The sequence below is a fragment of the Glandiceps talaboti genome, chromosome 10 (assembly GCF_964340395.1).
Source record: "Glandiceps talaboti chromosome 10, keGlaTala1.1, whole genome shotgun sequence".
In the NCBI taxonomy this organism is placed as follows: Eukaryota; Metazoa; Hemichordata; class Enteropneusta; family Spengelidae; genus Glandiceps; species Glandiceps talaboti.
In genome coordinates, this window is record NC_135558.1 from 2,595,558 (window position 1) to 2,608,559 (window position 13,002).

The 13,002-nt window shown below is 35.4% G+C and overlaps 1 protein-coding gene across 1 annotated transcript in view; it reads right to left on the reverse strand.

Moving 5' to 3' along the window:
- Nucleotides 1-13,002, reverse strand: part of LOC144441133 (inactive phospholipase C-like protein 2) — a 98,745-nt gene that overhangs the window by 85,010 nt on the left and 733 nt on the right. The gene's annotated exons all lie outside the window — the stretch shown is intronic.

Genomic DNA, 13,002 nt, shown 5'->3' on the forward strand with positions numbered 1-13,002 from the left:
TGCACGTCACGGCTTTATAGTTTGCAAATACTGATTCAGTTAGCCACAGCACCATGTCCACGTCAAGGCTTTATAGTTTGCAAATACTGATTCAGTTAGCCACAGCACCATGTCCATGTGGAGGCTTGATAGTTTGCAAATACTGATTCAGTTAGCCACAGTACCATGTCCACATCAAGGCTTTATAGTTTGCAAATACTGATTCAGTTAGCCACAGCACCATGTCCACGTCAAGGCTTTATAGTTTGCAAATACTGATTCAGTTAGCCACAGCACCATGTCCATGCACGTCACGGCTTTATAGTTTGCAAATACTGATTCAGTTAGCCACAGCACCATGTCCACGTCAAGGCTTTATAGTTTGCAAATACTGATTCAGTTAGCCACAGCACCATGTCCATGTGGAGGCTTGATAGTTTGCAAATACTGATTCAGTTAGCCACAGCACCATGTCCACATCAAGGCTTTATAGTTTGCAAATACTGATTCAGTTAGCCACAGCACCATGTCCACGTCACGGCTTTATAGTTTGCAAATACTGATTCAGTTAGCCACAGCACCATGTCCACGTCAAGGCTTTATAGTTTGCAAATACTGATTCAGTTAGCCACAACACCATGTCCATGTGGAGGCTTGATAGTTTGCAAATACTGATTCAGTTAGCCACAGCACCATGTCCACATCAAGGCTTTATAGTTTGCAAATACTGATTCAGTTAGCCACAGCACCATGTCCACGTCAAGGCTTTATAGTTTGCAAATACTGATTCAGTTAGCCACAGCACCATGTCCACGTCACGGCTTTATAGTTTGCAAATACTGATTCAGTTAGCCACAGCACCATGTCCACGTCAAGGCTTTATAGTTTGCAAATACTGATTCAGTTAGCCACAGTACCATGTCCACATCAAGGCTTTATAGTTTGCAAATACTGATTCAGTTAGCCACAGCACCATGTCCATGTGGAGGCTTGATAGTTTGCAAATACTGATTCAGTTAGCCACAGCACCATGTCCACATCAAGGCTTTATAGTTTGCAAATACTGATTCAGTTAGCCACAGCACCATGTCCACATCAAGGCTTTATAGTTTGCAAATACTGATTCAGTTAGCCACAGCACCATGTCCACATCAAGGCTTTATAGTTTGCAAATACTGATTCAGTTAGCCACAGTACCATGTCCACATCAAGGCTTTATAGTTTGCAAATACTGATTCAGTTAGCCACAGCACCATATCCACGTCAAGGCTTTATAGTTTGCAAATACTGATTCAGTTAGCCACAACACCATGTCCACGTCAAGGCTTTATAGTTTGCAAATACTGATTCAGTTAGCCACAGCACCATGTCCACGTCAAGGCTTTATAGTTTGCAAATACTGATTCAGTTAGCCACAACACCATGTCCACGTCAAGGCTTTATAGTTTGCAAATACTGATTCAGTTAGCCACAATACCATGTCCACGTCAAGGCTTTATAGTTTGCAAATACTGATTCAGTTAGCCACAGCACCATATCCACGTCAAGGCTTTATAGTTTGCAAATACTGATTCAGTTAGCCACAGTACCATGTCCACATCAAGGCTTTATAGTTTGCAAATACTGATTCAGTTAGCCACAGCACCATGTCCACGTCAAGGCTTTATAGTTTGCAAATACTGATTCAGTTAGCCACAGCACCATGTCCATGCACGTCACGGCTTTATAGTTTGCAAATACTGATTCAGTTAGCCACAGCACCATGTCCACGTCAAGGCTTTATAGTTTGCAAATACTGATTCAGTTAGCCACAGCACCATGTCCATGTGGAGGCTTGATAGTTTGCAAATACTGATTCAGTTAGCCACAGTACCATGTCCACATCAAGGCTTTATAGTTTGCAAATACTGATTCAGTTAGCCACAGCACCATGTCCACGTCAAGGCTTTATAGTTTGCAAATACTGATTCAGTTAGCCACAGCACCATGTCCATGCACGTCACGGCTTTATAGTTTGCAAATACTGATTCAGTTAGCCACAGCACCATGTCCACGTCAAGGCTTTATAGTTTGCAAATACTGATTCAGTTAGCCACAGCACCATGTCCATGTGGAGGCTTGATAGTTTGCAAATACTGATTCAGTTAGCCACAGCACCATGTCCACATCAAGGCTTTATAGTTTGCAAATACTGATTCAGTTAGCCACAACACCATGTCCACGTCAAGGCTTTATAGTTTGCAAATACTGATTCAGTTAGCCACAGCACCATGTCCACGTCAAGGCTTTATAGTTTGCAAATACTGATTCAGTTAGCCACAGCACCATGTCCACGTCACGGCTTTATAGTTTGCAAATACTGATTCAGTTAGCCACAGCACCATGTCCACGTCAAGGCTTTATAGTTTGCAAATACTGATTCAGTTAGCCACAACACCATGTCCACGTCAAGGCTTTATAGTTTGCAAATACTGATTCAGTTAGCCACAGCACCATGTCCACGTCAAGGCTTTATAGTTTGCAAATACTGATTCAGTTAGCCACAGCACCATGTCCACGTCAAGGCTTTATAGTTTGCAAATACTGATTCAGTTAGCCACAGCACCATGTCCACGTCAAGGCTTTATAGTTTGCAAATACTGATTCAGTTAGCCACAGCACCATGTCCACGTCAAGGCTTTATAGTTTGCAAATACTGATTCAGTTAGCCACAGCACCATGTCCATGTGGAGGCTTGATAGTTTGCAAATACTGATTCAGTTAGCCACAGCACCATGTCCATGTGGAGGCTTGATAGTTTGCAAATACTGATTCAGTTAGCCACAGCACCATGTCCATGTGGAGGCTTTATAGTTTGCAAATACTGATTCAGTTAGCCACAGCACCATGTCCATGTGGAGGCTTGATAGTTTGCAAATACTGATTCAGTTAGCCACAGCACCATGTCCACGTCAAGGCTTGATAGTTTGCAAATACTGATTCAGTTAGCCACAACCCAACACAGTCATTACCAGCATAATTTACATGATAATTATATGTAGAGATTATCACGCTTTTAATAATGTTAAGTCATGTTTGCTCATGTTCATTTACATCATGACTCTTTGAATAGTCATAGTCTGGTGACACACTTTCGTTCCGTTAACTCATGTGTATATGTCATGTTTGACATACTTTTGTTAATGCTAAGTTCTGTGTATGTCATGTTTGCTCATGTTCATTTACATCATGACTCATTTGAATAATGAGTCTGATGACATACTTTTGTTAATGTTAAGTTCTGTGTATGTCATGTTTGCTCATGTTCATTTACATCATGACTATTTGAATAATCATAATTTTCAAACCGTAATAATAACTTGCCAGGGAAAACAGGACAAGTGTGTGGATAAGAGCCATTATAATGACTTGCCAGGGAAAACATGACAAGGGTGTGGATAAGAGCCATTATAATGACTTACTAGGGAAAGCAGGACAAGTGTATAGATTTGAGCGTTAATGGCATAACACAACAGTGCTGTGAACAGGCTACACTGAATGTGAATCTAGCCACTCAAAATTCACACTATTATTGTACAGTGGTTGAATGTGACAGTACTTTATTCATCTTGAAGAGAAACAATGAAATATTGACGAACTTATCAAATATTCACAAACTTATTTAAATATTAAAACATGGGATATGTACATGTATACCTAGCCTAGCTTCTATGCTTGTATTTGATTTGGGCTATTACCCACAACTCAATGATAGCCTTTCAATATTTCATTTTAATGAAGCATTGGCCAGAAAGCTGGTTCAAATTCTTAAAGTTAATGGCTTTTAATTCTTCCTATTGTGCCAGCCTACATTAATAGTACCACCATGTAATTTAAATCAACAAAAACAGTGGAAGTATGCAAAATAAACATAATTTCCATATTCAAAGGTAATTAATCAAAAAGCCAATCGAAAAGGGATAGATTTCACGGACTTCAACATCTCTATGAGGGGCTGAATCATTGCTGTGTAAAATCATAACCTAATTTTGAAGTGTGAATACAATTTACAAAACTGTTGGCAATTTGTAGTCTAGTTCCTATACAGTATCATTACCATTACAATGTAAATATCCACTCACAGTTGGCATCCTAACTAGGCTGTTAGTTGTTGGTAATAGCCCAAATCAAACAAAGGCTTGGCAATTCCATACTTACAGGAGAAATGAAGATGCCTCACGAGATCTACATTTTGATTAATCACCTTGGTGCAAAATATTGCACTGTTTCTACAAAGCCCTCATGAAAACACCCACATATTATAAACAATATAACAGTTGTGAAACCAAATAATTGTACAAACAAACAACATAAACTCACAGACAACATAAGCACCATGGTATTTTATCACGGTTAGTGTCTCTGAGAGAGATTTCTGCACCATTTTCATTGATTTTTAATGACCATTTTATATAATAGATAGTATGAACATCAATGAAAAGGTTACATATGCTTGTTATGGTATTACAGTTGAAGGGAGAAAGTCATACCTACATGTCTTTGATCTCAAAGAATACAAAATGAACAACTATATTTCTACATACTAAATGTGATGGCTTACTTGAATTATCTTGTTCCATAATTTGCTTGAACATACATGTAATAACCAATTTGATATTTTCACATTGCTGTGGAAGGGAGAAAGCCTGACCTACATGCATTTGGTCCAAATGTATAACAGATTTAGTGATATTTCTATATTTTTACATACTCTATGACATTAGCTATGATCCGAATGTGTACAAAATTAACTATTTTAAAAACTAACTACATTTTTACATGATGTTTTACAAATGTACTTGAATTATCTTGTTACATAATTTGATTTGGTTACATAAGTACCAATTTGATATTTTCTGGATGTAAAATACCTATTTTGTTAGACCAGATGTCAGTGAAATCACTTTTTTATGAATATTGATAGAATACTAACATTGACAACAATACAACTCTCATTCTCGTAAGCCAGATCATATTTTTTTGCTGGTACATAGAAAAATAATAAAAAAACCATCTCCGGTACATTTTGAATGGTCATCACAAAAAACCCTGTGGTATTACAATGATAAATGATAGCAAATGAGGCCATTTCCTATGCTTTACCATACACCATACATGAAATAATTGGTTTTTACCTACTCAGTGACAGGTATCTCTTCTGAAATAATTGGATCTGGTTACAAAGAATAATTATTTGTTTTAATATTTCAAGACTGATATAGAATTAATAGACAAATTTTTGTGCCGGTGTCATAACTTTTTCAAAATTCTAACAAATTCATCAAGTTTTGGCTAATTTGCATAAATATCCTTTCCGGTTTTTTAAAATAATTTGCTTCATATCATATATATATTAATAATGACAATGTCAAACATCATGCTTCTGTGATTTTGTTATTCGTGGATAAATTTTGCCCCATTTCATCCTTAACTGAACTTATGGCTGATGGCGAGAGAATCTTTGACTTTGCATATCAATGTAAATCAAACTCAGTTTAGCTCAACATAAAACATCGCACCACATTTATGGAAACATATAAAGAAAATTCAGTCAACTGTGACAATTCTGCAACACCTATATCACTTCATTCATACTGAGTTTATTGTCCAAAGAGTATACCCTCCAACAGAGTATACCCTTCAACTATAATATAACCTGTTTATGTAACAGCGTCAAGTAATAACGTTTTCAATAAATGAAATCTACCCGAGATTCCCCCCTGGCTATTTGAACAATGTGTTCTCATTTATGGATGAGGATCACTGTATAGGAAGCTATGTAGATAGTAGCCGTTTTTTTCTGCATTTTGTAAGACCTACATTTTAGACCCCTGTCAAATGAAATAGTTAAGATCTACAAGATACAATCAATGCTGACAGCAATAAAGGTATCACTAGCTATATAGCAGCATATGTCGTTCTTCCCATAGTGAATGGAATGTAAACTTGGCATCTAAGCAGTACTGTTGAAACAATTTGATGGGGGTGTAGTAATCACTTCAATTCCTCTATATAATGCATTATTCACAAGTTTGTGACTGAGTTGTTTTACAGGAGATGGAAATATAGTGTTGATAAATAATTGATCATTTTAATGTCTACAAATTCACGATAAAACACCACACATGACAGCATTCAGGCAATCAATACATGTAGTTATGTTCACACTGTAAGTTTTACAGCTGTGGAGTGCTGGTACTGATTTAACACTGACATATAGAAATGAACAATACACATAATAGAAAGCTATCATTTATTCTGTAGGTATGTTCATACTGCAGATTTTACAGCTGTGTTGGGGTGGGGGTGGGGTGGGGGTGGGGGTACTCATTTAACATTGACATTTACATAAAACACGCTTTACCTGCAGCTAAATATGTTCACATTGTAGGTTTTACAGTTGTCTTAGGGGGTACTGATTTGATTGCGAAATAGAAGCAAAAAGTTCAACTTCAGTTTCCCATAACTGAATTCTCTTAAGTTGTGATCACACTGTAGATTTTACCTTTAGACATCCTTTTGAAAGAAATTGGCCATACATAAATATTACAGACTGTCTGCAATATGCAAAAAATAGCTTGAATTTGATAAAGGACAGAGAAGGTCAATGTCAAGGTCAAAGATCACATTCTTACAAGAAAGCTTAAATGTGATGATATAGGGTTAGACACTTGAATGGGCTCCATGTCTCTGTATTGGAGTTTTTGAGTTACAATGTATGCAGTAATGTATTGACTTGTTTACTCCAAATGTGGCAACCATTCAGCTGAAAGTGAAATGTGCACCAAAATCAATCCTTCTGTATAGTTTTCTTCTCCTATTTAACCTGAGGACATGATACAACGGTAATTGGCAAAGAGCAAATATGACAAAGTGTCTGTATTAGGCAAGGAATGGCTGGATTTGGATAATTGATGCTGAAGGTCAAGCAAGGTTAAAGGTCAATGTCTTAAAAGAAAGCTTGTACCCGATAACAGGAGGTAGACACTTGAATGGAGTCTCTATGTATTATGTGTTTTGAGATATACATGTACCTTTGAAACGCTGGAAAAATATCCTACTATTAAAAATAGATGAAAATGGAAATATCCATTTTTGTGACCAAACTAAGATTTCTAAGTACCAATCAAGTCCACCAGAAATATTCATATTTGTGACATGTTTGACAACACCTAGTACCTCATAAGACAAATTGCATCTTGAAACATAATCATTTTTAACTGTAGGTTGTACAGTACTTTTTGCATATAAACAAACCAAATCATTATCCCTTGACATAAGAAATCTGTTAAAGATCCTTGTCTTATTCAAATAACATGATAATCTGTTCATTGATTTCGGATCTAACGTTGTCGAGTCAAAACACAGGTATGCATACCGATCTAAACCCTGATGTGAATTACAAACTTGAAATACTGCAGCTAAAAATGTATGGCCTTCACCTGATTAGTCATGCAAGCAATGGCACTTAGTTTTTACAGTGTTTGCACAAATATGTACCAGTAATTACAAGGCATGTAGTTAAAGTTATCCGTAAAGCGACGCCGGGATTACAGACATGCAATCAGTCCACAATAAAAGCTTGTATGTGTGTCGATGGCCAAGCTACAATTTGGGCCGTGAAATGTGATGACTTTGATGGGGAATTTTAGTACTACAAATGTGACAACTTTGATAGGGAATTTTAGTACTACAAATGCAATGACTTTGATAGGGAATTTTAGTACTACAAATGTGACAACTTTGATAGGGAATTTTAGTACTACAAATGCAATGACTTTGATAGGGAATTTTAGTACTACAAATGTGACAACTTTGATAGGGAATTTTAGTACTACAAATGTGACAACTTTGATAGGGAATTTTAGTACTACAAATGTGACAACTTTGATGGGGAATTTTAGTACTACAAATTTGACAACTTTGAGAGGGAATTTTAGTACTACAAATGCAATGACTTTGATGGGGAATTGTAGTACTAGAAATGCGATGACTTTGGTGGGGAATTGTAGTACTACAAATGCAATGACTTTGATGGGGAATTGTAGTACTAGAAATGCAACAACTTTGATGGGGAATTGTAGTACTACAAATGCAATGACTTTGATGGGGAATTGTAGTACTAGAAATGCAATGACTTTGATGGGGAATTGTAGTACTAGAAATGCGATGACTTTGATAAGGAATTGTAGTACTAGAAATGCGATGACTTTGATGGGGAATTGTAGTACAACAAATGCGAGTTTACTTTTGACAAGCTATTAAAGACAGACACTCATTAAAATTATAGCATACCGGGCCATTGATATTACCATAAACAGTTGGATAGTGTCTCTGATATCTTGATCATCAGATTATTTCAGCCTGCTACATTTATAGGTTTACCCACCATAAAGAATGGTTGAGTCTATTGGAAGCCTGCTGAAACTCAAGCTGTATTATTTTTTATAGTTTTTCCATTATACATTTTTGTTATCACAATTACTACTTGACCTAATACCCATGATACCAAGGCTATCCCATAATTATGCAACCTACCAAATGCTACAATAACAGTTATGATTTAGTGTCTGTCTTAGCTTGTCAAAACCAAGCTTGCCATTGTTGCAGTGATAATTCTGTTAGACCAGCTGCCAAAATTTACAAAGAATCATATAGAGTATAATCCATTTCCCTATAATTTTATCTTTCTTCAATTCTATGCCTCATAGTGTTAGATAAGCATTAATGCATTTGAACAAATAAAATCATGAATATTCCAAAGAATTTGAAAGGGAATATTATCGATGTTCAATAATGTTCTCGCTGCAAATATAAATAAATCAATGACATACAAATTTCAAAGAAACAATTTATCATCAGCTCTATGCTTCCGTAACTTTAAAATTAAAGTACAACAGCCTTCCCATCAAACTTTGACATAAAAGTACAACATTCATGCAATTTATAAATTTGTGCTGCAGGCTTCCATACTACAATAACCTTACCTTAACTACAATGTAGGAAAACTCAAACAAAATTGTCCCTGCACAGAAATGTACATGATGTACAAACTACTTGTTTCCTCAGACGAGCTCTGGTGTTATGCAAATAGCCAAATCAAATGCAAACTTGAGATGACGGTGTTTGTCAACAAACAAAATGAACTATTATGAATAAATTTAAACTTTGACAGATGAGCGTCCATGAAAATGAAATATTAGACAATCCCTGAACTTAACTGTAGTCAAGCGTACTACATGTAGTACTGCAAAATAATATAGTGTCTGACAAATGTTGCACTGTTTTCTCTGTTCTTGACTGGTAAACCTGTGGTAGAAAAATACTTTATTTGGTTTTGTGATTTGTAGTATTTCAATGTAGTCAATGTACATTAAAAAAGTTGCATGTCTAAATTGAAATGCTTTAAAACAATCAAGCATAGCACAATGAAAGGTTCATAAAATGTGCTTCATAAAAGCTGATGGCCATCCTAAAATCCTTGTATGACTGAAAAATACACTGTACAACTCTGGTAATTGAGGTTTCAGTTGACTAAACTAAAACTATTGTTGTTCGATGTGGTACATTACACAAATGGGTGATAGTGGTTCCTCTGTTGTGAGAATCTAATCACCCTGTGATCAAGATAGTGTAAACATTGGAAGTCTCAAAACAGTAGACTGCAAATTTATGGAACTAGGTTACAAAGACCTATTGAGACTATAATTAAACTTGTTCAATCGTAACTTGCCACATCATTTCACACAATATTGTTCATTTCCCACTCACTACTATAATACACTTCACAAAATCAAAGGCAATGTTTCAATTCGAACGATAAACATAGAAATGGGTAAATTCGCAATATCATACACCGGTGCAGTACAATGGAACAACCTACCTCTCAATTTTAGGTCAATATTATCAAGAAATATATTTCACAACTCCCTTAAAAATGTCCTCCATATGATGTAAATATTATAATTCATGTAGATATACATATTATCATAATTTAGTTTTCACTACCCTCTTTATATTTTTGTCATTTATAATGTCTAAGGAGACAGACTAGATCATCAACTACCTATTTTCCGTCTCCCTTTACCAACTTCAAGACGTGTAATATTTTCTTTTGTCTGTAAATGTACAAATTTATTATTTATTAAGTGGGTAATAAAGAAAAGATTATTATTAAATCAACATCCCATTCAATAGCTTATCACTATTATATCAACATGTGTGACAATAGTTTTAGTTTGTCTATTTTAGTAAACCGTAGCCACAATTACCAGAATAATATCAGAAAATTAGGGATAACATTGTAAACCTCCTCATAGTGAAACTATCACACTGTCATTTTTACTACTATTTTTTATGCCATATAACAATATTAACTAACACTGCCATGCTATTGTGTACTAGAATACAACAGTTGACAATCAAAAATGTTCAATATTAAACATAAATGTAGTTAGATCTGACTTTGTCTGCTCATCTTCAGTGATTTTAGATTTGGTCACCATTAAAGTTACAGCCATTTTTGTTTTATGTAAGAAATAGTCATTCTGAAAGATATCCATTCCAGAAAATATTCAAATGAAGTGAAAGTTGTTTATTGTAAATGATAAGTTTAGTTTCCCTGTATACAATTTTCCCAAATTTTTAAATAATTTTTTTTACAATCTTTGGTTATGATTTAAGAACAAGCTTATTTTCACAGTTTTATGTGCATAGTCTGCTTATGTGTTACTGTACTGTTGTGATTGATATGTTTATCATCATGGACTATAAGGTCTCAGTGTCAACACTGTGATTATCATTGATGACAAAGACCATAACATCATCATCAATACTTCAGAATATGACATCCAAAACAGTTCAGGAAAGCACTGGCACTGTACAACCATCAATCTATGTTATATCTTTGATATGGAAGAAATTGCATTATTTTTATGTTTGGCATTAAAATCAGACTGCAACATGGGCGAAAGGTGGATTTGTGACAATAACACTGACCCATACATACAAACTACAACTAGCACACAGGGAGGGGAGGGGTGGGATTTGTAACTATAACAAAATACAGACTGCAACTAGCATGTGGGGGCGGGGGGGGGGGGGGATTTGTAACAATGACTTGTACTAAAATACAGTAATTAGCCTATATGTAGACTGTAAAATATGTTGTGTTGTTCTATCCTCACCAGCGTGAGGGGTTGACCAATGTGTGAGGGCGCCCCATCACGGCATACCTTACAGACTGGGCTATGTAGGTAAATCTGCTATGTATTGTTGTACACACAAAAAACATTAGAAAATAAATCTGGATGTAAATTTATCAACAAATTTATTGTTTTCCACAGAAGGAGTCACGTTTTATTGTACTCGTTTGTTTTTCAGCGTTAGATTTATTTTAGCTATATATAACTTTTTCCATGGAAATAAATCCTGCTAACATACTTTACAAATTATTACATTTCTATATTCAGCTGTTACGAAAGGTGTCAACAATAGTTGCAGTGTGAATATGGCAGGCCAACTGAATAAGTTATTTCTAGTAGTGTCTACTTTCGCCTTGCACTGCTCGCCAATGTATGCCTGATACATCAAGTCCTAAATTGTCATTGTGCCAAATTTTTCAAGCACTAAAATAAATGTTTATAGTAAATCTACTTATATTTACATTTTGGGTCAAAGGTCAAAGATATCAACTTTGTAACAAAGTTAGTAACATTTCCATAATAACCCCTTTAATCATTGCCTTCAAATACAATCTACAAACTATCATTTGTCAGAATCAGTAAACATGTCAACTGCTATAAAGTAGACTCTAGTTTACTGCGACATGTTTTACTAAACTACCTTCATACCCAAGCTATTTCTGTATGCATTGCGAACACATTAAACGAGTCATTGACTTCAGTCCCTGTTCACTCCAGGGTCCATGGGCAAACTAATCATTTTGAAAAATTATTCAACACTGCCAATGGCACTGAAGCACAACTGATTGCACTGAATTACTTCCTATTTTAAGACAACCAAAATAGTGACATTTGCAGTTGTTATGTCATTGTCCCTGTTACTATGGCTTAAATGTTGCAGCAATAATTTGGAACATTCAATTTATGGCGGACCAAATTCACTAGTTATGCAGTTGCCAAGGAATAGTTATGGTTGCTAGGGATTGGCATAATGATTTTTGGGACGTGCTATACTTTTTACCAGTACAATCATTAATCTAATGTTTGTTTTGATCATATTATCATTGTTGCTATGGGAAAGGTTATGGTTGCTAGGACCCTCACTCTGTTATGGCTGGTAGGTATGTTCAGTTTCTGGTCTTTGCGTGACAATTATGTTTGATATCATCCATTGAAGAAAATCACTTTTCCTATATGGGCATGATCATGGTTGCTATGGATTTACATATGTACAATGGTCTTTCCAATTTCAGAATGTTTACTCTTGTTGACAATTTTCCAAGGGGCATCATCACCATGGTTACAATAGCTAAATTTATTATATTTACAACTAAAATAAGATTTTGTACTGAAATTATGGAAACGACCTCATGCACTTTAACATACCTTCAGCACAAAATTGTGCTAAAAAACTAATGTCATATTTCTGGAAGTTTAGAGGATTTTATCGGTGTTTGTGAAGACCATCAGTTCCATTGCATGATGGGAAATGTTCTTTATCATCATCTGAGGACATATACTACATAACATAACAACATATTACTTGAATAATTTCTCTGGACAATTTGTAAATATTCCAATTATTTTTCTATCAACGTTTTCATTCCTAACCAGTTAATGTCAATTACATTGGAAAACAAGACTATATCACACAGTCAAATGGGGTTGATGTCTGTGCAATTATAACTGACAGTGACAATAAAATTTTATGTTGATTATAATAAACATCATAATCTTTACTTGAGGCTTCACACATATACATACTGACGGTTCAGTTGCTTTGCAAGTATAAAATTCCCCC